At 41.1% G+C, this 26,405-nt stretch overlaps 1 long non-coding RNA gene across 3 annotated transcripts in view; it reads right to left on the bottom strand.

Moving 5' to 3' along the window:
• Nucleotides 1-1,126: 1,126 nt before the first annotated feature.
• The window catches only part of LOC135321523 (uncharacterized), a 57,442-nt gene continuing 32,163 nt past the window's right edge, over nt 1,127-26,405 (bottom strand). Inside the window, exons 4-5 of one of the 3 annotated variants that reach the window (XR_010381360.1) lie at nt 3,488-3,701; nt 1,127-1,367 (exon numbers count right to left, since the gene is read on the bottom strand). This is a non-coding gene — a long non-coding RNA (uncharacterized LOC135321523). Of the gene's footprint in view, nt 1,368-2,653; nt 3,702-3,780; nt 4,690-5,693; nt 5,978-26,405 lie in introns of those variants that run through there. The other 2 variants (XR_010381362.1, XR_010381361.1) reach the window with 2 other exon arrangements.

Genomic DNA, 26,405 nt, shown 5'->3' with positions numbered 1-26,405 from the left:
GTCCCTTCTGGCAACAATTACTGATTTTAAATATTTTCCACCTTAAAATCCTTCCTGAAGGAGACGTGGTAACAGGAATCAAAAACAGTTACAGCACAGGGTTGTGTGTGATGGGCCCTAGGGGCTTGGTAGGAAGGTTGGCAGAAAAGATTTCAGATTCTGATCAAATGATTCCTCCTCTTGTAGCCCTGCTGACCGCCTCTCTCACGGCCTGCTCTACTAGTCTGACCAGTCCCTTCTGTGAATCCCACTGTATTGTGCACAAATTTTTTCCAATTGGTGTCATCCCGCAGGGACCTTAGGTGAGGCACCTAAGCTCCTGTGTTGGTTTCTTCCATCAGCCCTTAACTTCCTTGGGAGCCAGGACTGTCTCATTGCCCCAAGGATTCCTAATGCCTAGTGAGATGCCTGATACAGCTGGTACTTAACGAGCACATAAGTCAAATGGAAAAACCTGATCAAAGAAATGGCCCTCATTTTTCAGACATGCCTACTTGAGTACATAGGGTAAAATGACATGTTTTCTTGAATTTGCTGTCAAATACTTCAACAAAGGACAAGTAAAAGAACAAAGGTCTGAATAAAGGAAATATGGAAATGTTTGTGAATTCCTTAATCTGGGTGATGGGCTTATTGTACTATATTTATTGATGTATACTTAAGTTATTTTATAATTTTCTTATCATTAGCTGAATAGCAAGTATTAATACGTATTAATTGAAATCCTTTGAGCCGACCAAACTTACCCCACACAAAATCCTTAATGTCCTAGTAGTGTGTCTTAAAGAAATCTTTTCCCATAAAGACAGGAAGAAAGGGAAAGACAGATCTGTGCAGTATTTCCACATTGTCAAAAGACCAAAGACCGACACAAAGAAGAGATTCTAAAAAAGATAAAGAGGCTGAAATCAATGTCCTGAAAACCAAGCCAAGAATTCTAAATGTCCCAACTTAACTAACCTCAGCACTGCCGCATCAAGAATGAGGCAAGTAGAACCTTGAGGATTTTTTTTAAATAAATAAATAATGATCCAGTTCCTACCACAGGCAATTATGATAAGAGTGAGTATATGTTCTAACACCAACTAGTGTACAAATTGTAATTTATACTTGATTCAAACTGCTTCTTCTATAAAATCTGAATCTTTTTATTCTTAAGACAGATTTGTGGCATATGACCTAGTGATAAAATTTTCAACTCGCTTGTATTCAAAAAGTTCACCAATGTGAGAGTTTATTACAACAACTATTGCTTTTTGGGAAACCCATGTGCCTTGTCACTCTCTTCCATAAGATTTCCTGTGGAAAATTCAATCCCTCATTCAGGAAGGGGCTGAGCAAACAGTCTGATGGAAAACCTTCATACACTGCAACACAAGAAAATTAAAATGACAGTGAGCAGCCCGTGAAGCTGGCAGACACACACAGCTCACGGCTGTGTTCCCGCCATGACTTTCTGTAACCAGCAGGGAAAATGTGCATTTCAAGAAATAGACATAAACACTTTTCAGGACCTGAGCACATAATTTCCCTTTCAGGGTTTAGTGGGCTTCCATTTAATTCTATGAGAAGTGTTTAAAACAACAGAACAACAGCTGAGATATGGTTTAAAGTAACATTTGTCTTAGTGAAAATAAAGCCAGCTGATAGTTATCATTTTTACTTTATTTGATCTCACTCTCCTACTTTACCTCCCCAACCTCCTCCACAAAATGATGGTGAACGTCCCCTCCTGGGTCAGAAGGCTAAGTAGAAAGTACCAATCACATGGAGGTGTGCTTTGTTGTTTTATTTTTCAAAAGAAACATGTTTCATTCATTTGATTTAAAATTAAGATCAAGAAACAAACTCTATTCAATGAATGGTAGCCAACACATGTCGTCATAGCTGCTCATCAGGTTTGGCCCCACGTTACACACATTTACATGGACATGTGACATGTGCTGTCATGGGACATGGTGAGTGGGGACAGGGTCTCTGCTCTCACAGGGCACACAGCCTGGTGGGGGAGGCAGTGTTCAATTATTGCCTTTTTTTTAATGTACTTACAAATTATGGGAAATGCTATTTAAAAAGAACAAAGTGAGTCAATGAAAGTGAAAAGTTCAAGGACAGTATTTAGGTGAGGGAAGACAGGGAACCTCTTTGAAGAGCTGACACTCCACTGAGACCCAAAGGACAACTCCAGTGCTGCAGGTGAAGGGCAGGGACACATTGATAAAGGGCTGATATCCAGAATACACCAAAATCTCTTTAAACTCAACAAGAAGAATGAATAACCTGCTTAAAAAATGAGCAAAATGCCTCAACACACACCTCAAAATGGAAACTAGTTGCCAAAGAAATCTATGGAAACATGCTCCACAGCATCTGTCTTCAAGGGGCTGCAGACTGAAACAGCGAGGTATCACTGCACACCAGTCAGAACTGCCAAAACTCAGAACACTGACAGCACCAAATTCTGGTGAGGATGTGGAGCGTCAGGAATTTTCTTGCATTGCTGGTGGGAATGAAAAATGGCCCAGATACTTTGGAAGACGGTCTGGCAATTTTTTACAAAACTAAACGTGCTCCTACCATATGATCTGGCAACTGTGCTCCTTGGTGTTTACTGAACAAAATGGAAAATTACGTCCACACACAAATCTGCATACAGATGTTAATAGCAGCTTTATTCATAATCACCAGAACTCAGAAACAACTAAGCTGTTCTTCAGTAGGTGAAAGGATAAATAAACTGTGGTCCAGGCAGAAAATGGACTATTTATGGTGTTAAAATAAAATGAGTTATCAAGGCATGGAAAGACATGGAGGAACCTTAAATGCATATTACTAAGTGAAAGAAGCCAATCTGGGAAGATTCTGCAACTGTCTGATTCCAACTGTATGGTGTTCTGGGAAAGGCAAAACCACAGAGACTAAAAGATCAGTTACTGTCAGAGGCTAGAGGGGAAGGAGTAATGAATGAGGTGCAGCAAGGAGCATTTTTAGGGTCACTAAGACAGACTACTCTGTATGATGCTGTGATGGTAGAAACGTGTCATTGTACATCTGTCCAAACCCACAGAGTGCACACCACCAATTGTAAATCCTAGTGTCAAGTATGGGCTATTGGTGATGATGATGTGTCAGTGTAGGTTCACCCATTGTCGCAAATGCACGCTCAGGTACAGGCGTCAATAGTGAGGAGGCTGTGGGGACAAACTGCAGTTCATACACCCAATCCAGCCCCAGCCACTGCTGTGAATAAAGCTCTGTGGGTGTGTGGACTGTCCGGCTGCTCTGGCGTCTGAACAGCAGAGCTGAGCAGCTGCACCAGAGATCAGGAGGTTTGCAGATCCTGAAATATTGACTCCCAAGCCCTTGACAGAAAAAAGTCTGCTGTGTCCTGCTCTACACGAATCACAATTCACCCTGATGAGACAGGAGAGCAGGGCCCAAACAAGGCATGGTTAATCGGACTGAAGCAATGTTTTACTTCCAAAACCTTTGTTGAAGTCCTGCAGAATCAGTGACAGACTGTAGCCAGGAAGCGTCTGCAGAAGGAGTCGGTAGCAGGCCTTCCCGCCAGGCTCCGGGATGCCGGGGGCCAAGCGCTGCACGGGGGCCACCCACTTGAAGAAGACGGACTTGCAGTGGAAGCCGATCAACTCATAGAGCTCGGAGAGGATGCTGCACTGCTGAATTCTCTCCTAGGAATGCTGAAGCACAGGGAAAAAAGCAACAAGCATCTGAACGAAACTTGTAAGTGAAAAAAGACACGTAAAAAATGTTTTCCCATAAAACAGAGACCTGATGACACAGGAAGGAAGAGGAAGGCTGACTTCATGCACTGATGGGACTGGATGCAGAAATGCAGGGAAGCAGCGCTGTGCAGATGCTCCAGACCCCCTCCGGCCCCACCTATCCACGTTCATCCTGTCCTTTTCCTAGAAAGGCCTGTATTCCCTGAAACAGAGGAATCTGCTCCCTACACATGAGACGCAGAGAAAGGAAGGAGCAAAATAAAGGGAAAGTAAAGGAACAACGTTTCATCTAGACCCTAGTATTTGGGCAGGACTTTCACCAAACACACATCTTCTCAAAGCACAGAGCACACAGTGAGAGGCTGACAGAGTGACTGCGACTTCTGCTCCTTAAACACCAGCTACCTGCCAGCACACGCTGCGCCCCTTACTGAATCATTACAATCATCTCAGAAACTATTACTACCCCGTCTCACAGGCAAGGAAATCTGAAACTCGGGGAGGAATTATTATCATCCTGGACAATGTCCCACGACCCAGAATTGTCAGAGCCTCCACAGACCCTGGACTAAAATTCTCCACTTCACCACGGGCCCTGAGCCTCAGGCTGAGGCCACATCAGGCCTGCACGGGCCCAGAGCACGAGTATGTGGGACAGGGAATGGTCCCACTCGAAGTGCCAGGCCAAGGCCCTCAGAAACCTATGAAATGAAACCAAATCCCCAAACTCCTTTCCAACCCACTGCCCTGTCTGGGAGGACTGCTCGGCACATCTGCGCTGTCACCTGTGCACAGGCTGAGCAAGGGGCCCAGACAGTGATGTGACGTCCCAGTGGAAGTGGCTAGGAGGCCGCTTCATCACAGGACAGACTCTCCCGGCTTCCAACGTTAACTCTCCATTCCATTTTCAACTGGAAAGTAAGTTTAGACTTCTTTTCCTCTCCTAGAAACAAAGAGAGTGGTAATATCAGCAGGAAACTCAAGACTGAGGAAGAGTCTCCTGGCCATCTGGAAGAATAGGCCGGGGAGGGAACAGAGACTGGGATCAGAAAGACCCGTGTTCCAGTCCAAAGTCTGCACGTCACTCGCTTTGACAGTTTACTTATTAATACAGGTGAAAAAATCTAATTATGATTGTTGGGAAAACTAATTGAAATAACGTATGCCACTAGCATACGTCTAAAATCCTTCATGAGTGTCCCAGAAATGGAAGTGATCGTGGTTAGTTACTGTCTGCCAAGTCTTGGGTGCTAAGCCCACATCAGCCAGCCAGAGATGTGCCAGAGAATGCCTCACCAGCTAGCAGCCTTCTCCAACTTGGAAACTCACAGTGTCTGAAGAACAGGCAGTGGTGGATGCTTTGGGACACTCTGGAGGTAGCACTCCAGTGATGACTTTAAAAAGCTGGGGAGAATTTAGGGGACCATACAGTTCAAATACAGAAAACACATTCCATGTCTGCCCACATTCATCTCTAGCCATGATGATTCAGAGAGGAAATACATATTCAAACGTACACCATTTTCCCACATAAGTGCATCAAAACAATTTGGAAAGAATGTAACTTTCTTCTCTAGATCACACAGCGGGGATTACAAGGTTTGTACTGAGAGCCCTACTTGTAAAACATCTGCTAACATAACTGGGTCCACTATCAGTCCATTCAAAGAGAAGGATGGAAAAGAACAAAGCCAAGCTAATATGCTCCGGTTTTTGGTGGGTTACAATGTCACAAAGGAGATGGACAGGTCATCAAGGAACCACCCTGCCGTGATCACGGAGCCGGGCAACGGGGTGGGCGGCAAGATGTATGACGCAGCCGCAGCTGTGCCCGCGCTTCTAGGCAGGTATCCAAAGTCTCCTCGACATGGCGTCCAATGCTTGTTCCCACGTCCTCATCACCTGAGATGTATTTAAGAGAAATGAAAACTAATAAACGGAAAATACCTTTGGTGGGCACACCGTCCAAAGAGCAAAGTCACAGTTTGACAACTGGCCATCCCGGTTCCCTGGGATTCATTCTTGGAGAACCTTAAAAACCACCCCTCTGTCCTCAAGAAGTGCTGCCTACTTGTCCTATCTTTGGCTCAGGGATACAGCACGTTCACGTGAACTTCAATGTCTGCACAGATTTGACTGTCTTTCTCCAGGTTCATTTGTCCATTCTGAAGAGGCCTGAGTTAAGTCCATCTTCTGTAAGATCAATTCCCTCCAGTGAAAACTCATCGAGCCTGCAATTAAAAGCCAAATGAACAGGACTGTCCTCAGCTAAAAAGTTCACCCACCCTTCACTGCTTTCTTAATTTCCTTTCCTAGCTAATTGCAACAGACTAAAACCTCCCTCCACCCAGCTCCCCAACTATGTCAAACAGAAAGTAAGGTCCATAAAAGAGGAGACAACTCCATAGTCACCTCTGAATTCCTAGCATATACTAATGTCAATAAATAGAACTATGATTATGGCTTCTTTCCTTTAAAACCTTTCTGGTTATTTAAATGAGACCTTGGAAGAGAGCTGTTTGGGTCTAGTATCTTGATCCAGAAGACTCAGGAGGCCTTTTTAGGAATGGCTGTTCACTGTTTCATTCAAAACTCAACTTCTCATTCCGGGAGGAGCTGTGATTTTCTGCCAGGAGATTGTGGTCACTCTCATGCCAGAACAGCTTTAAACTAAATCCTTACTTTGGATTTGTTATTTTTCCCTGCATCCCCAAAAATTGACTTTCCTTAATTTCTTGCCTTGAGGAATGATATTTTTCTTTCTTTCTAATTCACCCTTTATTAAACAGGATTCTCAGGATGTGCTTGGCCTTACATAGGATGAGCCATCCAACTCCCAGTGTGAGAGGCCCGGGGCTCACCTCCCGCCCTCCTGCCAGGGCAACTAACACTTAGTTCAGGAGCCAACCAGCACCCCAGGGATTCTAAGTCTCACGTATCTCCCAGAATCCCTGCTTTCTGGTATGACTTGGATTCTGAGGATTTCCCCTCACTTTCTTGAAAATTAGCTGTGCAGCTTGAAAGATGAGGAAGGAAGGATTTATTTCTTAATCAGCATTTTAAGGAACTTGTGTAATGAACGTTTTCACGAGTTTCTAGAACACTCCATTGCCGAGACAGAAAACACAATAGATATTTTCTAAACTTAGGTATCATGTGCATTGTTTCTTTGCTTTTGTTTTCTTAACTACTAACACACATTTTTTAATTAAAAAAAATAAGGCCCAAAATAGGATAGAAACTTGAAGGGGCAAACAAAATTTAAGGGCAAAGAAAGAAAAATGATAAGTACTCTACAAAGTTAATATAATACATACACTATGGATCAGATCAGCAATTCTCAGTAACAGCTAATTGAAACATGACCATGAGGTAAAACGTCTCTCCTGTCAGGAGATGACCAACAGATAATAGAATTAAAACAACAAATTAAAATTCTAAGTCTGGCGAGGTATAGAAGGCTACCAGCTAAATGTGTCTACTTCTGGAAAAGAGGGAGGCTCACCAGCTCTTTACTGTGGAGCCTGAGCCTAGGGGAGGGCGGTGAAGAACCGCCCTGTAAGTATCCAATTAACAAAGTGGGTTATGAATAAAGAGACGTGAGTTTTGATGACAGAGATGATACTACTATTCACTTGTCCTTTAAAGAATACTTCACGTTCAGCGATCAATACCTCGGCGTCCTCAGGGATTGAGATTATAGGAAAATGCACAGCCCGGGCCCAGACCTCCTCTGTGAGCTCGTGACACTGCACTTAGATGTCTCAAGAGCAACTCCAACTCCACCTGCAAAGAGCTGACTTCACGGTGCTCCTCCCATAGCCGTCCTGCCCAGGGCCCCTGGTTGGGAGGGAAGGTCTCTCTGCCCCTCCCAGCTCAGGCCCATCACTCACAGATGTGACTGGACCCCTCCTTCAGGGCTCAGATTTCCTCAGTCACCGAGACCCACCACCGACACCTGACCTACCAGGTATTCACAGGCACTCCCTCAGCACTGACTCTGGGCTGGGGACCACGCTGCACACTGTGCGAATGTTATCTCACTGGATCTCCACAACAGTCCTGGGAATTGGGTACATCACTGCTTCAATTGATTAAATAAATTGTTTCACTTCCTTGAGTGCGTCATCCAAAGTGACACGTCTACTGAGCCACAAACATGGGACTGAAAACCACTTGAAAATTCAACACTGCTACACCTCGCAGCCACCCTACTCTGATTCGTCACATCACTTTCTGCCGAGCCTACTGAATGTTTGCAAGCATTCTACAAACACAAAAGTGATCTACGAGAGCACCCCACTCCCCTAATTAAAATCTGTCAATGACGGTCCACTGCTCTTCAGAGAAAGCCTCACCAGGCCTGAGCACAGCCCAACGGCCCGGCATCCTCGTTCCCTGCGCGGCCACGCCGCCTCACCCACCACGCAGCACAGTGCCATGTCCAGGACTGGGATGCTGACTACGTACAACACGGGGCTCGTCTCACTCGAACAATGATCACCTTCTTCAGTGGTCACCCTCTAAAATGCTGACTCTCAGAAAAATATTTTCTCAGGATGAATCAATATCTTTTTCCTTACAACTTCCAGTCATTGATAATGAGCTCCCCCAAAAAGAGAGAAGACTTAATCCTCAGTCTCCTTATCTGTAAAGTGGGAATAACAAGGAAATATGTAAGGTTTTCAGAGAAATAAAATTCATGTGAGTCTGAGGGACAATTCCCAACATACAGTAAGCACTCAATATGGGCTTACTTAGTATTAATAAGAATATGTTGCATTCCAGCAACCTTAAATCAATGATTTATGGCTTTGTCCAACAGACTACTGACAAACAGTTGGACGAACCCCTTTGAGCAGATCAGCACAAGTGTATTGGGAGAGGTAAGCGCTGCCTCCAGTTACAGCTCAAACTCTTACATGTTGTTTGAGCATTTAGTTGTCGTTATTGAATAAAGACAGTTGTTCTTTAGTCAAAGCTCCTGAAACATAAATCTTCAAAGATAGATACAAATTAGGTTTCAAGTACAACATTCTCACTAGAAATTATTTGAAAATGATAGTCTTAGCTCCTCTGTACATCAAAAGGGCATGTTCTTAATGTATCTGACTATATACACTGAAAGGATTGTTTAAAAGAAATTAAGAAGAAGCCATCCTAAATAAGTTCTCAGTATCATCTGCACAAAGCCCCACCCAAGGGTCTCATTTCTCACTTCCACATAGGTGTTCAGGTAGTTTAACCTGGGTCTTGGTTTTTTAAAACACAGGGGAGGGAAGAGTTGTGGATAGATTTATGTAGCAAATATAAACCTAGTGTATTTGATGTGTAGGAATCCTAGAAATAAACAAATTGATATATAGTCCCACCCTTAAGAAGCTCAGCCTTTCCATTTACAACAGCATTAAAAATAAAATGGGAGATACATTTAACAAAAATTTACAAGATTTGTACATTGAACAATTTGAAGTATCACTGAAAAAATTTTAGAAGATCTACATATACGGAAGACATCCCATGTTCATGGAATAGTAGACAATATTGTTAAAAATGTTAAGACTCCCCAAAGTGATCTACAAATTCAGTGGAATCGCTATCAAAATTCCAGCTGACTTCTTTGCAAAAATTGAAAAACTGATCCCAAAATTCATATGGAAGTGCAAGGGGCCCAGGACAGCCAAAGCTATCTTGAAGAAGCAGAGCAAAGTGGGAGGACTCACTTTAAATGTTACTACAAATCTATAGTACTGAAGTCATTATGGTACTGTCATAAGTTTGGGTACATAAATCTATGAGACACAGTAAAAATTCCAGGGGGGAAACTTATATTTACAGTCAGTTTTCAACAAGGGTGCCAACAACACTGCACTGAAAGAATAGTCTATTCAACGAATGGTGCAGGGAAGGCTGGGTATCTGCAGGCAAAAGAATGAATTTAGAATCTGAAACCCCTTATTGTATATAACAAATAAAAATTAATTGAAAATGGATCACAGAAACGTAAAATCTAAAACTATAAACTTTCTAAAAGAAGACATAGTATAAATCTTTGTGGTCCTAGGATAGGTTATGGTTTCCTAGATACAATACCAAGAGCAGAAGTGATAAAAAAAAAAACCAGATAAACTGGACTTCATCAAAATTAAAACCACTTGTTACAAAAGACATCATCAAGAAAGTGAAATGAAAGGGGAAGTGGGTAGCTCAAGTGATAGAGTGCATGCTTGGCAAAAAATAAATAAATAAATAAAATAAATGAATAAATCTAATTACCTCCCCTATAAAGAAATTGTCTTAATGTTTAAAAAAAGTAAAGTGGAATGACAATCTGCAGAATAGTAGAAAAAATTTGCAAAGCATATATCTAATAAGAGACTAGTATCCAGGATATAAAAAAAATGTTTACAACTGACCAATACAAAGAAAATCGACCCAATTTTTAAATTTACCAAGGAATTAAATAGATACACAAATGGCCAATAAGCATATGAAAAGATGCTCAGCATCACTAGTCAAATCAAAATCAAAATGAGATCTCATTTTACACCCACTAGGATGGTTATAATCAAAACACGGACAATAACAATTGTCGGTCAGGAGGCAGAGGAATGGGAACCCTCAATATGCAGCCATTGGAAATGGTCAATGGTGCAGCTTCTTTGGAAAAGTCTGGTGTTTCCTCAAAAGTTTAGTGTTATCATATGGCTCAGCAATTCTACTCCTACATATAGGGTCATCCCTCAGTATCCTCGGGGGATTGGTTTCAGGAACCCACCACCCTGGATTCCATAATCCAAGGATCTTCGAGTCCCTTTACAACCAGCCATCTGGATCCATGAAGTGGAAACTACAGATATGGAGGGCCAACTGTACAGCCAACAGAATGAAAACATATTCTCACAAAAATTTGCACATCAATATTCATAGCAGTATCATTCAGAGTAGCCAAAAGTTACAAACAATTTCCATCCATCAATGAATGGGTAAAAAAATTATCAAGAATAGTCCCAAAAACTTTTGGTCATTGAATCTTTGACAAAGGAGGTGAGAAAATACAATGGAGTAAAGACAGCCTCTTCAGAAAATGGTGTAGGGAAAACTGGACAGCTGCATGTACATCAATGAAGTTAGACTACTCCCTCACAGCACACACAAAAATAAATTCAAAATGGCTTAAAGACTTAAACATGTAGACAAGACACTACAAACCTCTTAGAAGAAAACGTAGGCAAAACATCTGACATGCATCTCAACAATGTTCTCCTAGAGCAGTCTACTCAAGCAATAGAAATACAAGCAAAAGTATACAAGTGGGGTCTAATTAAACTTTCAAGCTTTTTCACAGCAAAGGAAACCGTAAGCAAAACAAAAAGACAGCCTATGGAATGGGAGAAAATATTTACATTAAATGAGACTGTCAAGGGGTTAATTCCCAGAATATATAAACAGCTTTTACACTTCATAAGAAAGAAAAATAAACAATTCAATCCAAAAATGGGCAGAAGTGCTAAAGAAACTTTTCTCCAATGAAAACATACAAATGGCCAATAGGCACATGAAAAAATGTTCAATATCATTATCAGAGAAATGCAAATCAAAACTACAATCAAGTATCACCTCACACCAGTCAGAATAGCCATCATTCAGAAGTTCACAAACAATAAATGCTGGAGAGGCTGTGGAGAAAATGGAACCCTCCTACACTGTGCTAGGAATGCAGTTTGGTGGAGCCATTGTGGAAAACTGTATGGAGATTCACCAAAAGACAAAAAATTTACTTCCCCTATGACCCAGCAATCCCACTCCTGGGCATATATCCAGAAGTAACCCTAATTCAAAAGACACCTTCCCCCAAATATTCACAGCAGCACTATTTACAATAGCCAAGACATGGAAACAACCTAAATGTCCACTGACAGATGACTGGATAAAGAGGTTGCAGTATATTTATACCATAGACTACTACGTAGGCATAAAAAAATAGTAAAATAATGCCATTTGCAGTAACATGAATGGACCTGGAGAATGTCATTCTAAGAGAAGTAAGCCAGAAAGAGAAAGAAAAATACCATATGAGATCGCTCATATGTGGAATCTTAAAAAAAAAAAAAAAAAAAAAAGAGAAACTTATCTACAGAGCAGAAACAGACACAGAGACATAGAAACCAAACTATGGTTACCAGAGGGGAGACGGTGTGGGAAGGGATAACTTGTGAGTTCAAGGTTTGCAGATACTGATTATGTATAGAATAAACAGCAAGTTTATACTGTATAGTACAGGGAAATATGTTTAATATCTTATAGTAACTTATGTTGAAAAAGAATATGAAAATGAATACATGTATATTCCTATATAACTGAAGTGTTGTGCTGTAAACAAGAAACTGATGCAACATTATAAACTGACTAGACTTCAATGAAACTATTTTTAAATAGACCAAAAACAAAAAAAAAAAGAAAAAAGATATTATTAAACCAAAAGAATAAATTACTGTTTCAGGCTACAACATGGATGAACCTTAAAAATGTATGCTGAAGTAAGCCAGAAACAAAAGGACAAATACTGCTCTTTTAGGTGAAGTGTATCTAAGTGTTCATTGTACTACTCCTGTAAATTTTCCGGAAGTTTGAAGTCTATTAAATTAAAAATAAAGTGTATTATTCATTAAAAACATAAAACGATCCCTCACAGGAGGGCTTTAAATAATAAATGAAGAAATGCATGTAAATCTCCTGGAACAACACTTTGCACGTCCACAGACAGTCACTGCTGTCACTGCCACTCAGAGGTTGGTACCAGCGCTGATGAGAGCTGCCTCCACTCGCTGCCCTGCAGACAGGTGTGAGGGCCTGGGGTCTGACAGGCAGGGTGACCTGGAACCTGAGTCAGACACAGCAATGCCCCAGACTCTGTGTTACCCAACTTTCTTATACAAGCTGCTACATGTAACATAAACACGCTAGAGGGATGTATCTTACAACATAGGCAATACAGTCAATGTTTTACAATAACTATAAATGGATCAACTATTGTACACCTGAAACATATATTGTAAATCAGCTATACCTTTTGAAAAAATTAAAAAATAATGTAAAAATATTATAACTTTAATATCAGTCCAGTTTTTAAGTAACTACTAAACAGCTTAGAATGTATAAAAGCATTTAAGTGTGATGTTTATTTACATATTTATTTACTTTCAGCCTCCTGCTAAAAGAGAATTTAAACAATTTTTTAAACACAGCTTAACAACAATAACAACAAAAAGACAAAAGTGAGAGTGAAAAGAAAATGGAGATTCAATACTTAAATGAAACCAGGGGGAGGTAAAGTCATAAAAATGGATGCCATGAAGTCAGGGTAAGTGTTAAAGGCCGACTAGAAATTCAGCTGTAAGATTTTTGGCAGCTAAAGCAAAAAGAAAAAGATGAAGGGGCGGGTGGTAGAGCTCAGTGTTAGAGCGTGTGTATAGCATACACAGGGTCTGGGTTCAAGCCCCAGGGCCTCCACTAACAGATAAATACACCTAATTACCTACCCCCCCAAAAAGAGCCCCAAAGAAAATAAAAAGAGAAATTTGTTTCCTAAAAAAACCTGATATTAAATTTAGATTAAATACTTAAAAAAAAAAAAGGAAAATAGAAACAAATGAGTGACACAAGCGATAATGCCCGTGAGATAAATCTGCGGTGCAGCTGGCAGGTCCCTATGTCCCACGTGGGAAAATCTGAAACATCTTTCACACCACCCAGAGTCATCCTCAGCCTACACCACCCCTCCCCCTGTTAAATGCAGGAGCACAGCCAGGGCCGGGCCTTTGTTCTCTCTGTGTCATCACAGTGAGACAGGATGGAAGGGGGCAGAGCACAGCCATTCAAGGAAGGCCAAAGCAATTAACATCAAAATGGTGAAGGATTCAACCCCCAATAGGCCTTGAGGCTCAGGATGAAGAGATTTAAGTTCTAGCAGATCTTGAGCTTCATTACACACCCATTGTAATAGTAACATGGTGAATAACAAGCCCCCAGGCACCATGGCAGTCCCAAGGCTAGACAAAAATGGTCAAAGGGTGGGAAATGGCCAACTCCCTGTGAATTCCAGCCCCTTGCCCTTAAGCTGGTCCTTCTACTTATTAGCATATGAAACCATCAAGCCCATGAATACAAGCAACACAGCACCGCCTAGGGGTCACACCTCTCTCTCCCGCTTCAGAGAAGGCCCACACTCTGTGGAGTGTGTACCTACTTTTAATCTGAGCATCAAACCCCCACACATCGTGGAATATCTCTTGCCTTTCAACAAATCTCTCTGAATAAATCTACCTTTACTCAACAGTGGCTTGCCCTTGAATACTTTCCTGCATGAAGCCAAGTACCCACATCTGGCAGGGCACATCCAAGGGGCTCAACCAAAGCCTGGGACACAGCCCTTCTCATGCCCACTTATTTTTTCTAGTATCAACAGGACTGGGTTGTGAAGGGAGCTCTAAGGCCCCGGCTAAGGGACAGAAGCAGCCCCAAGGGCTCGAATTGGTGGGCAGCATCTCCCCCAGCAGGGGCCCTGGGGTCTGCCCGTTTCTCTATGTTTCTTTGTTGTGCTGACTCCCCAGCCACAGAGCGTTCTCCCTAGGCCTGTCCCCACAAAACCCTTCTCTCCAAAATACAAGCACATCATGTCACAGTCCTCTTGTTCAACCAGGAAATGTTCAGCCCACTATTTCCCTCCCCAGTAAAGTACCTAACTGTCCTCCCTCCCATCCCACCACTTCTTTCTTTGTGACAACTCTGCACTCTCCACCCACCATCCTGAACGCAGGTGCCTTGCTGGCTGGGACCGAGATGTTTCAGTCTTACACAGCCTGCGTCCTTTCACTTTCCCCTTTCTACCTTAAAAAGCCTTTCCTGAGTCTCCCACCCATCTGATTCTGAACTTCACAAAGTGCTGAGTTTACGGTCACTATGTGCATACATCCCAGGTTTTCACTAGGTTTCCTTCACAAGATCAACATTAAGGCGCTGCATCAAGAAGTTTAAAGAGGCTATTCTTACATCTGAGCGGAGGAGCCTGCATAAAATTTAAATGGCTTTGAATAGACTGTTAACCAGGGACAGAGAGGTCCCAGGTCCTAGTCAACAGTGTCATGAGGCAAAATGTTCTTCAAAGGCTCAGAGTGGCTTCTGAACACGGAGTCGGCAGGGAGGAGGTGACAGGCAGTGAGTGGAGTGTGTGACAGAGCTTACATTCCCCCAGCTGGGGAAGAATTGAATTTTTTTCTAGTTTTCCAAACAATTTCTTACTACCTTTTTCTCCTACTGTCACATACCATTTCCTACGAATTAAGAAATCAATATCAGTCATTTGGGCCACTTGGGAGAAGCTACACGATGCCATTCACAGGGCTGGGGCATGACAGCCACGCCAGTCTAGGTTGAAAGACCAGTGGGGGTATTTTCACGGTAATCACGGGCATGCAGCAAACTCCCCAGCTTCAATGACCTCATCTCAAAGGTGGGGCCAATAAAACTACCAAGCAAAGTGCGTGATGATTATGGCCAACATCTGTTTACTAGGTAAGTGCCCATGACAGCTGCCGCTTAATGGGGAATGAGTATGACTAACGAGGCCCAGTCTACCTGGTCACACGTGCCCTGCCTTCCTGCCTTTGTGCAGCAGCAGAGCTTGTTTAGCTGAGATGAACGCCCCCAGAGCAGCCCCGACGGGTAAGCTCCCAGCGCTGCACGGCAAGGTCTGTTCCTTTCCTTCTCATAGCTGATCACAGTTTGCTGTCATCTGTTTTTATGTTTATCCATTTTGTAACTGCCTCCACCCCGGAGTTTTGCTCAAGCAGCACAGGGCCAGGTATGTCTTGCTCCCTGCTGGATATTCTGGGCTGGGAGACAGCCGAGCACACATCTGGCTCAGGTGCTGAGAGGAGAGGGCAGAAGGCCCAGGGGCCCATGCTGAACTGAGGCCCCTGCACCCAAAATTATGGTCTGACTTTGGGCAAATTACACAGTCTTCTTTACCCTGAGATTCCTCATCTGTCCATGAAAATAACTGCCCATGGCACACAGATTTACCAAAAGGAAATAACCAAATTCACAACCTATTCAAGGGGCTACCAGTGCATCCTCAACAGACAAATGCTGCCTTTACGACTCTGACACACGCGAAGCAGGACGTCCACACACAGTGAACACTGCTAAGTGCCAGTGTGTTAAGTGCTTCATGTGTGCTATAATACTCTTTACAACTTACAACAATCCCAGGTAGAAACCAATATTATCATGCCCATTTCACAGATTCACCAACAGGTTAGGAGAGGTTACATTCTAGTCCAAGGCCCCATTGTGAGGAAATGGCGATTTAAACCTGAATCTGGGTACAGGCTTGGGCTCCATCTCTCTCCCATCCACTTGACCACTTGCCTATGAAATCCACCTGTCCAATACACAAGTTTGCAGCTTGCCAGCTCTTGAATGCAATGTTTGCCACCGTTTCTCAATGTTCATTAATTACCATAAACTGTTCTCAGGAACCACTACAGAAAAGAAAGGTGGGCTTACGTCCCTGCCCACAAAGAAAAGGAATTCTGCCTTCTCCTGTAATGTGCAGAACACCTTCCCTACACCACCAAATCCTTTTGTATGCTTCCTCCATGTTTATGTTTGCACACGGCGTATTAAATTAGAAGGTACCTGAAGTAATTCCATCTCGGTTGCTTTCCAAGTTTGCAGATTATCCATAATCATTTTGTGACCGAAAATACTACAGTGTGAATGAAAATACTGCAACCATGTCAGTAAACAAAGAATGCTGAAACCAAATCATCAGTGGCTGCCAACACACCCCAGCGAAGACAGGCCTGCAGCCCAGCCTCTACAGCCACTCACAACGGTGCCCTCTGAGCAGACTCAGAATAAGAAAGGACAGGATACTTGCCCTAGATAGCTAGGTGCTTGTCTAAAGAATGAATTCAGTGAGTCAAAATGTTTGCTTCCTCCCATACATGGAAAAGCACTAAATTCTTGAACTTGAGATACCTGGCTTTCTTTAGATAACAAGCAATCTTTTATTGTTCCAACAACCTTGTCTTTGTTGTAAAGCTCCTATATATCCTAGCTCCTCCTCAACCACTTGGGAACAGTCCCTCCGAGCGATCTGAGAGGATGTCATCCCGGCTCGAGTCCTCCCGCCAAATAAAACATAACTCTTAACTTTTAGGCTGCACATGTATTTCAGTCAAAAGTTTTGGACACCAGGAAGGGACCCAGAGCAGACTTCTCTCCAGCTGAACTCTCAGAGTTACCGGAGCCTTGGTACCAGCATTGGCACTTTGTGCCCATCTGCCTCCTTGGGGAATCCAGATGAATTTGGGTGAGTCTCTCCTGGTTCTCGGATCTCCCATATTGGTTGATGATCCTGAGTTTTATTTTGTGGTGTATCCAGGTACCTGGCCCTCCAGTTGAAAGATACTGGGGGGAATAACCCACCCAGTGGAGACATACTGGGTGGGGCCTGGTTGAAAGATAACAGGAAACACCCACCTTGAGGAGACGTCTGAAGTGGGGCTGGTGGAAACATACCAGGAAAATACTCACCCAGTGAAAACGTCCTGAGTGGGTCCCAGTTGTAAGACACTGGGTTCAGGACTAAGTGGTTAGGTAAGAGGCTGGTCTAATGTTGTCCTCGATTTGGTTACCTCCATTGAATTTTTCGGAATAGAAGTAAAACTCTTATGAGGAACCTTTCAACTCCAAAAATGGGACCCTCCTCCTGGCTGGTAACAGCTTTCTTGGGTGATGGAGAAAATTACAGTAATGGTAGAGGCAAAGACTTCATGCCATAGTGTTGTCCCTGCGGGAAATCTTACCAGCAATTTTATTCTGAGAACCCGACCTTACAATGGGAAATAGAACTTTCAAAAAAAAATTAAAAAAAAAAAACACAGAACAGAAAAGAAAAAGAAATGACAGATTGCCAGCCTCCAACTAATACACTAGCCAGGTTTATATACGTACAAAACTTACAACATTCATTAGGAATTAGAAAAAAAAACTCACCCTGAAAGTAACTAACCAGGCCTGATAAAATATTTTTTGGAATTCTGAACTTATAAGAACAAAATCCCATTTAGGGGGAACTTGGATTTCTCTTCCTGTGTCCTTGAAATGTAAATGTTTTATCTTACTCTGGGTGTTTTATGTGTGTGTATGTATGTATATATGTGTTTCTTTTTTTTTAAACGACACCTTGGACTCTGTCATACAAAAGGTACAAGTATTGTGTACATATTGTGGCCACGCAAATAAATTGGGATTCTCAAAAATCCTTTGATTGTACCAATTTTCAGATATTTTGCCATCTTAACCGTTGTTCCATCAGCCTGGACCACAAAGGCTTTTAGCTTTTGGAAAGTAAACTTTTGAATTTTATTTAAGCAACACCCCCACTGTCATGTGGAAAAGCCTCTTCATCTTATTGGTTTCAAATCACTTTATATATATATATATAAATTGATGGCCATATGATGGATCCTTTAATTTGGGAAAACTTTTAAATTGGTGAAAGTTGAAAGAGCTCTCATTATAAACAGCCGTTTTATTGGTACCTATTAAAATCAAGTTTAAAGGTAGAAAAATATATCTAATGGTTAACCTAAGAAATTAGTTAAAAAAAAAAAAACTGGTTTGAAAACCTACATTTGTGTTTTTCCTTTCCGATCAATGGTTTTAGGGATGCTAATAAATACTTAGAATAATTAATGTTAATTAGGCTGAATAACTGGAAAAAGGATTGTAAAAATGTCAAAAAAAATAAAGATAAGGGGCTTATCCCAAATGGATAAATATTTTTATATGGTTATTTTGAATGAGATAAATAAAATGGACATTTTTGGATTTAGATACAAGGTTTTGATACTACACTATGTAAAGTAAAAAAAATAAAGGGCCAAAGAGATCACCTACTCCCCGCCAACATTAAAGTTCAAACAAGTCCGCTTTAGCACAGTTTAAAATATATGTATTTATAGAGCTAAAAAAATACATATTTATAGACTGAAATACTTGATCAATGATTGGGACAACAGACCTATTAATCAAATTGAAAATTGAGAAGGGCCTAAGCTCTTTGGCTGAAACTTGGGAATCCCAGAGACTTTTCTATATAATTAGATACAATGCACACACACAAAAAAAAAGCTTCTGACACTCCTTCTAGAAATAGGAATTACTGATTAAACCTAATAAATATAAAAATTAAAGGTACGAGATTTAATAAAATTGAGATAAAGTTTGTAAAATTGGTATATTAAATGGGCTTTATATAAAACATTTGCTTAATTATATTGTGGGATAGATATATTTCAATGGAAAAACGCTTCCCCTTCTTGGTATTATAAGGCTGGGCACATATCTGTCCCTTAGAAAATATTAATTGAACAAAGTAAAGTAAACCAATAGAGTTTCGTGAGCCTTCCAATATAACGTAAAATTAAAAACTAATATTCAGTGGCTAATAGACAATAAAGTAAGAGGTTTACCCTGGGTTTAACTTATAACCCAAGGAAAAGAGACCTCACTAAATACCTTATGCAAGCTTTGGAAGACATGCTAAAGTAAATCTTAAAGTTTTAAAACATGGAATTCTTTGTTTACAGCTCTTCTCACTGATACAAAAAAAAGCCAATTAAGGAGATACAATTGGATCTGCGTGACAGAGCAGTTCTCTGGGGAACTGGAAGCATCTGTCTTTGTCTTGCAGATCAGAAATATAAATACAGCAAACAGTGACCTAGACTGAGCCTAATTAGTTCAACGAGATAATACTTAAGGCCAAGAAATTTTTGGCATTTTAGAACTCATAACTCTGACGTGTACTTCAGCATTTGTCAAGAAATCTTAAATGTCGGTTTCATAAATAGTAAGCCTTAGTGATTTGAGCAAGCAAATTCAGCTTACTCCAACTATTATTATACCTATCTTATAAGTAAGTTTTAAAGTGAACCTATGAGATCTCTAGCTTTTGTCTGTTTATAATCCTGCGTACACATTATAGATGTGAGATATTTCTACAGCTGAAAAAAAAAATCAAAGTCAAAGATCTCTGCTTATTTGACGTAAAAAAAATAAGAGCTTACAAATTAAGTATTTTTAAAATAAAAACTGACCAAATTGACTTTCAGCGTTACGTGAACTGGAAAATATTCAATATTAAGATTACACTTGGTATTGTTTAGTTTAAGTATGTTCTAATTAATATAGACATCTTTAAAGTCATCAATATTAAGTACAATACCTTTACTGTACCTAGTTTTAATGAAAGTCAAATAAGATCCTGTTATATCTGTTGCAGAATTGTCAAGAAAAAAAATAGTAATGTGGTGTAGTAAAATTTTAACTAAATTAAATGCAAATGAGATGAGAGCTTTGGGTAAATTTTTAAAATATATTTTTAAAATGTATGGTTAAGATACTCTCTAAATGTTTGGTATCTTTAAATTCTAGAGTTGTGCTAAATTAAGTTAAATGATAGGAGTTTATTAAATAGCTATGACACTTTCAGATAAAATAAGATTGTAATATGAATTATTTAACATTTAACTTACCCTTACAGAGAAAGTAAAGGTGTTTAGAAAAATTAATAAATGGTTGGTGCTACCCTGAAATAATCTCTATTATTAAGGGTATAATCTCAGTATCCTAGGAAAGTAAGATAAATGTGTAAAGGAAGATATATGAATGTAATTATATTTTGTTAATAAAAAATAGTGACTTTCTTCTGAAGCTGGTTACTTCTGAATGGAAGAGAAAATAAAGGACACACTAATGTGAGTATAGAAAGCTGTGGAACGCTTGTGGAAGAGGAACCCTGAGGAAAGGGTTTTGTACGTTGTCGGAATTGTCTAAGTTTAGAATCAACTTGGGCAAAGTAAATGAATCTTAGAAGTAATCTGGTAGAAGACTAGATTTGGTTTTCTCTCTGTTAAGATGACAAAATTTTCTAAAAATGTTAATCCACTTTCAATAACAAATTGTAAAGCTTCTTATACCACATAACTGACCTGTTCTGCTTTTCCCTTTAACGTATTTTCTTGTTAATGAAAAAGAACTACTTTACAGTGATCTATATGTTTATCTGAGCAAGTGTTCTGAAAACTTTTAACAAGCTCCCCAAATATCAATTTCTAATTAAAGTTCTTTTAATCTCCAGTTAAGTTTGGGATGCTACAGAGGGCCCCTGAAACATCCCAAAGAGAGATTTTAAAGTAGTATGTTTCATTTGGCATGTTAAATAACATGGTATTGTCAAATGAATAATAGATCTTCCTAGGTTATATTGTATGAGAAAATATTATTAATATAGATATTCTAGAAATTATATGGATTCCCTAAAATTCTGGTATATCTGAAATGTTACCAGTCATAATTCTAGTTATAGTGACCAGCTTTCTTTATCGATTATAGTGTAACGTTGTTTAACCATGCTTTTAAATCACTTGTCATTTATATACAGTTAATTGTTTCCTTCTGATGATTTTGCAAATTGCTTTCTCTTCAAGGAGATTTATTGATTTCAAATGAATTTCAAATTATAGCACTGAACTAAACTGGGTAAGTAATTTTAAAGGTCTAATGGATACTCTGAGTAAAAGAATTAGTTACATGGGACTGAGTAAACTGGTGAATATGGTTATAATTTTTGATTTTGTCTGAAATACTACTGGCTTTTAACCTGTTTCCCAGACATAAAGAAACTCTTCTCCTCAAGCTAGTTATGTTTCACAGAAATTTGATAAATTATACTTATGTACGCAGACTTGGAACAGTTATCTTTTCTCTCTATCTGATCCCTTAAGAGACTAAAAACTCTAAGGTCCCCAGTGGCTCTATCAGACAAATGAGGAAGATCATCTCCTAACAGATATAGCAATCTCAAAGTATTTTAAGGATTTTAAAGAGAAAAGAATTTACCTAAATCTGTAAGGCAGAAATCCATGACAAGCCCTTGACGAGGCATTCTGGGCCTAAGAAAACCTTATTAACATTCTACCCTGAGAGTCCTTATTAAAAGTTCCAACACAGCCAATTTAAAAAAAGCCTATATAATCAAATAATCAGACTTAGCTTGTAAATAAATTAATCTTGATTTGACTATAATTGAGAAAACTGAGGGTAACTCTAGAGAGAAAAAAGATTATATTTTAGTGGATATAATTTCTAGTTTTGTTGATTGAGGTCTATATTTACTTAGACATTTCCCAGATCATTCCTTGCTGTTATGTCACATTGCTGTAAAGTTTAATTGAATTATGAAAAGAACACTCTAGGTTTGTTTCTGAGGCTCAGTAATCTATCCTTGGTAAAGATCCAATGCCCCATGACCAGAAGCCAGGGGAATATACATACTGGTACAGGCATGACTTAAAGAACTGTCTCCAACCTGAATGGAAGGACCCTTTATCAGGTACTCTTAACAAGACCATACACACCAAAGCTGAAGGAAATGGACTTTCAGATTCATTTCCTATCAGAAACAGCCCCTGCAGTGCACTGGCCTATAGAGCACTGCTCACCTTAAAACAATGCCCAAATGGAGAAGAATCTACCAGGTCAGGATGAGAAGAAGTCAACATCTGAAGAAGACTGCAGACCCAAGACACAGAACCAGGCCTGTATGCCAATTACTTTGATAATTTCTCCTACCTTTGATTATGAACTACTCCAGCTGCTAAGTTTATGGTAAATTACCTATGTCTAGTACTTCTGTGTTACCTTGGTGGGTTTCCCTACTCCAAGGCTCTAACTAGATAGCCCTCAGAAATGTTATTCTAAAAAGAAATTATAGTTCTCTTTAGGCCACTATTGATCTTACAAGGTGGGAGACCTCACCTGGCCAATTAATACCTGCTCTGACCCTGACCATAAATATGAAATTTCTGATAAGATCACTCAAACTCAATCAGGAACACAAGGAAAATTTTAACCCAAAAATATAACTTCTCGACTATTAAATTCTTACTCATGACTTTATAAACGTTACTAGCTGAATTACTTATATTCTGTCTATATAATAAAATTGTTGTCTGTTACATTTCCCAATGTGTAACTAGGCCTACAAAATTGATGATGGCTAAACATCTTGAAGGAATAGATAAAATTTATAACTCTGTGTAAAATAATTGTAATAGTGTGATTCTAGTTATGGTAATGAGCAATGAAGGGTAAACAATTCCTGGATCATAATAGACTAGTAAGACAGGCGATCCAGAGAACTTTTAGTATCAACAGGGTCTGATAAAAAACTAACACCTTGAATGGCAGCTCAGAAGATAATTCACCTGAACTAGGAATGAGCCATCCTAGCACCCTGGGACAAAATTGGTCATGAAACGTCTCTCAAAATATTGGTCGAATTTAGGACCAAGGGGGAGCACTGTGAATGAAAGTACTACAATGTGAAAGAAAATACTGCAACCATGTCAGTAAACAAAGAATCCTGAAGCCAAGCCATCAGCAGCCACTGCCACACCCCAGCGAGTACAGGCCTGCAGCCCAGCCTCTCAGCCACTCATATTGGTGCCCTCTGAGCAGACTCAGAATAAGAAAGGACAGGATACTTGCCCTATATAGCTAGGTGCTTGTTAAAGTATGAATTCAGTGAGTCCAAATGTTTGCTTCCTCCCATACATAGAAAACCACTACATACTTGAACTTGAGATACCTGGCTTTCTTTAGATAACAAGCAATCTTTTATTGTTCCAACTACCTGGTCTTTGTTGTAAAGCTCCTGTATATCCTAGCTCTTCCCATACCTCTTGGGAGCAGTTCCTCAGAGTGATCTGAGAGGCTGTCATCCTGGCTTGAGTCCTCCCGCCAAATGAAACACAACTCTTAATTTTAGGCTGAACGTTTATTTCAATCAACTCCCAGAATAGACACAACTCATCACTTCTGTAATGGAATACACTGGATCAGTAACCAAAAGCGTGTTCTAGTCCTGAAAAACTAGTGGTTCCTCTTTCTTCCTGTCATTATACAGTCCCACCAGAACTCATTACTTTGCTGTCTGCTCATCTGGTAACCAAACTCAGAGAAGAGTCAACTCAGCAGACTGCCCTACTGGGGAGAACAGCCGGCAAAAGCACTGTGGGTTGCCTGCCCTCCCGCACGCTCTGCTGACCCCTAGTGTCCTCCGTGGAGACCAGAGCAACAGAGCTGTTCCCAACAACTGCAAAGTCCCACACGTTAAGAAAATCATTTTATTTTATACGATATGTTACGTATATACCCATCTCTGAAAACAGCTTTGCCAGAAGCCCAAATCTTCAACATTAATCAGCAAAGGCAAATCCGGTCCCTAAGTGAATACAAGTTTTAAGACGACGCTAAGGCCTCCAAAGTTCTCTCCACGACCATCAATCAAACTGCCTGCAGGTCTGCAGCTGCAGGCGGCAACATGTCTGCTTTTAAAGCAAACCCATCCTGCCCTCGGGTGCTACAATGTCCCTCTACGCCCTCCCATCTCAGGGTAAGAGCAGCCGCTGCAGAACCTCACAGGGCAGCACTGACAGGACTGGACACAGAGGATCAGAGCTAAACTAAGCCTTCTGATGACACTAGCTTGTCACTGTGTCACTTTACAGATGAAGATATATATAGAGAGAACTGGGGTGATCTTGCTCAAATTCACAAAGCTAATAAGTGGCAAAGTCTATAACTCTGCTCCTCCCTCCGGCGTGACACACCAGCTGGGATGCCCACAGGGTTCTCTCGTGCCTGCCTGACCAGTCCTTTCCTGTCACTCATAACCCACCACAGGGTCTGAACCTAGCCTGCCTTTTCAGCATCTTTTACCTCCAGTCTCTCAGGAACAAGGCTGCTCGGGCCACTGTATGACTTCCGGCTTCCCAAACCCTCCGTGCTCAGGGTGGTCTTGCCTGTGCATCCAGCACCCTGCTCAGAGGCTCTTCCTCCCCTGCAGGAGGACGTTTCCACTCTCCGTAGGGACACCCCCTCAGGGAAACCCTCTTCTCGCCCTCAGCACAGCAGGTGTCCCAGGCCACATCACGAGCTGCCCCATTAGGACTGCGGGTGCCCAGGTTTGCCAGTCAGACCAGAAGCCTCAGAGCAAGGGATTATGCCCGGGTCTCCCTGCAAACCTACTGCCCGCCTAACAGTCCCCAACCAGCAGGTCACCTGGAAGTCACAGCAAGTGCCCCACCCAATCCAGAAGTCTCTTCATTTACCAGCACCGCTGAAGACTGGTTTCCAACCTTTGGTCAGTTTTGCACAAAAAGGCACCTTCCACTGTGAACCAGGGGGGGGGTTTTGCTTATGCTACTCACCCTTACTGGAAACGTCAAGGGAAACCAAAAGGCCTTTTCTCGACAATTTTTTGATGACACCCTCCCACCCACAATACTCAAATGTTCAAGAGAATTGGGTCCACGTGATTTTGTTTTCCTTACGCTGTGGCTCAAAACACTGCGGGTTTCTTTCTCTTTTGAGGGTATTTGTACTAAGTTTATAGGCTTTAATCTGCTTTTGTCTCACTCTTCAGTATCCCTAGCAGTTGCCACTTCTTACTCCCTTCAGCAGCCTCCCTCCCAACATCAAGTCTAGGAAATCAGCTGTGATGAGGGGCCCAGGGGCAGTCACAGAAGATGCAACTAAGGCACAGAGAGGCGACATAATTTGCCCAAGGTGATCAGCTTCAACCCCTAACAGTGTGTGTCACGTCCCTCTGTTTAACTCTTATGCTAAGCAAGTTAACTTTTTGTAGATTATAGTTATAAACAGATGAGGTATCAAAATATACACAAGGACACACATCAAATCTAAGATGTTGATTAACTCCACTATTTTGTTTCTATTTATTTTATTTCTCTTAAAAAAATTAAGAACCTCTGCAGTCAATAATGCAAAATGTTACTGGGTTTTAAATCCAAAATATAGAGGTGTTAAGTGTGTCATTGCTCATCCTTATTTGTATGTTCACAAGACAAAATGATTTGAAAGACTCTCTCCCCTCCCCCTACTCACTACTGGATCTCACCAGAGCTCCCAGTCCACACATTTAACAGCCTTTCATTTACCCACAGCTGAACTCATCAGATTTTCCCCAGAATTCCCTCTGCAGGTTTCCCTCATCACAGCACAGCAGGACTATCATTTACCTCATTAATCCACCCAGAAACCTGGGCCTTACTCCATTCTAACTTCACAGACAGCATTCATCCTTTCTTATTTACCATCGAAACATGTCTTCAATCTGTTTGCTTTAACACATTAACCGTCCCACCGCTCAAGTGGAAGCCACCAACACTGCACTCCTGGACTCACGAGTCTCCCAAGTGGCCCTAAAGCCGCTCTCCCCTACTTGAGACAAATGGGATTGTGTCACTCCCTCGCTTTTAGGACTCTTTTCAAACCCACTCTTCTTAGAAGAAACTCCCAGTTCTTCACCTGGTGAAGGTCTTTGCCGTCAAACTGTCAGCTCAGGGAGGGCAGGACACGCCCTCTCCCCTTGGCCCCACCCTCTGGCAGAGCATCAGCATGGGAGGACCTGCTGAGCTACACCAGCCTGTATTCTAAACCTGGTCTTGATTTCTTAGCAAACTGCTTCACTTATCCATACAAATCCAAGGTAGA

The sequence above is a fragment of the Camelus dromedarius genome, chromosome 6, assembly GCF_036321535.1.
Source record: "Camelus dromedarius isolate mCamDro1 chromosome 6, mCamDro1.pat, whole genome shotgun sequence".
In the NCBI taxonomy this organism is placed as follows: Eukaryota; Metazoa; Chordata; class Mammalia; order Artiodactyla; family Camelidae; genus Camelus; species Camelus dromedarius.
Note: the sequence above shows the minus strand (reverse complement) of the source record. Positions and strands in the feature narration are given on the sequence as shown.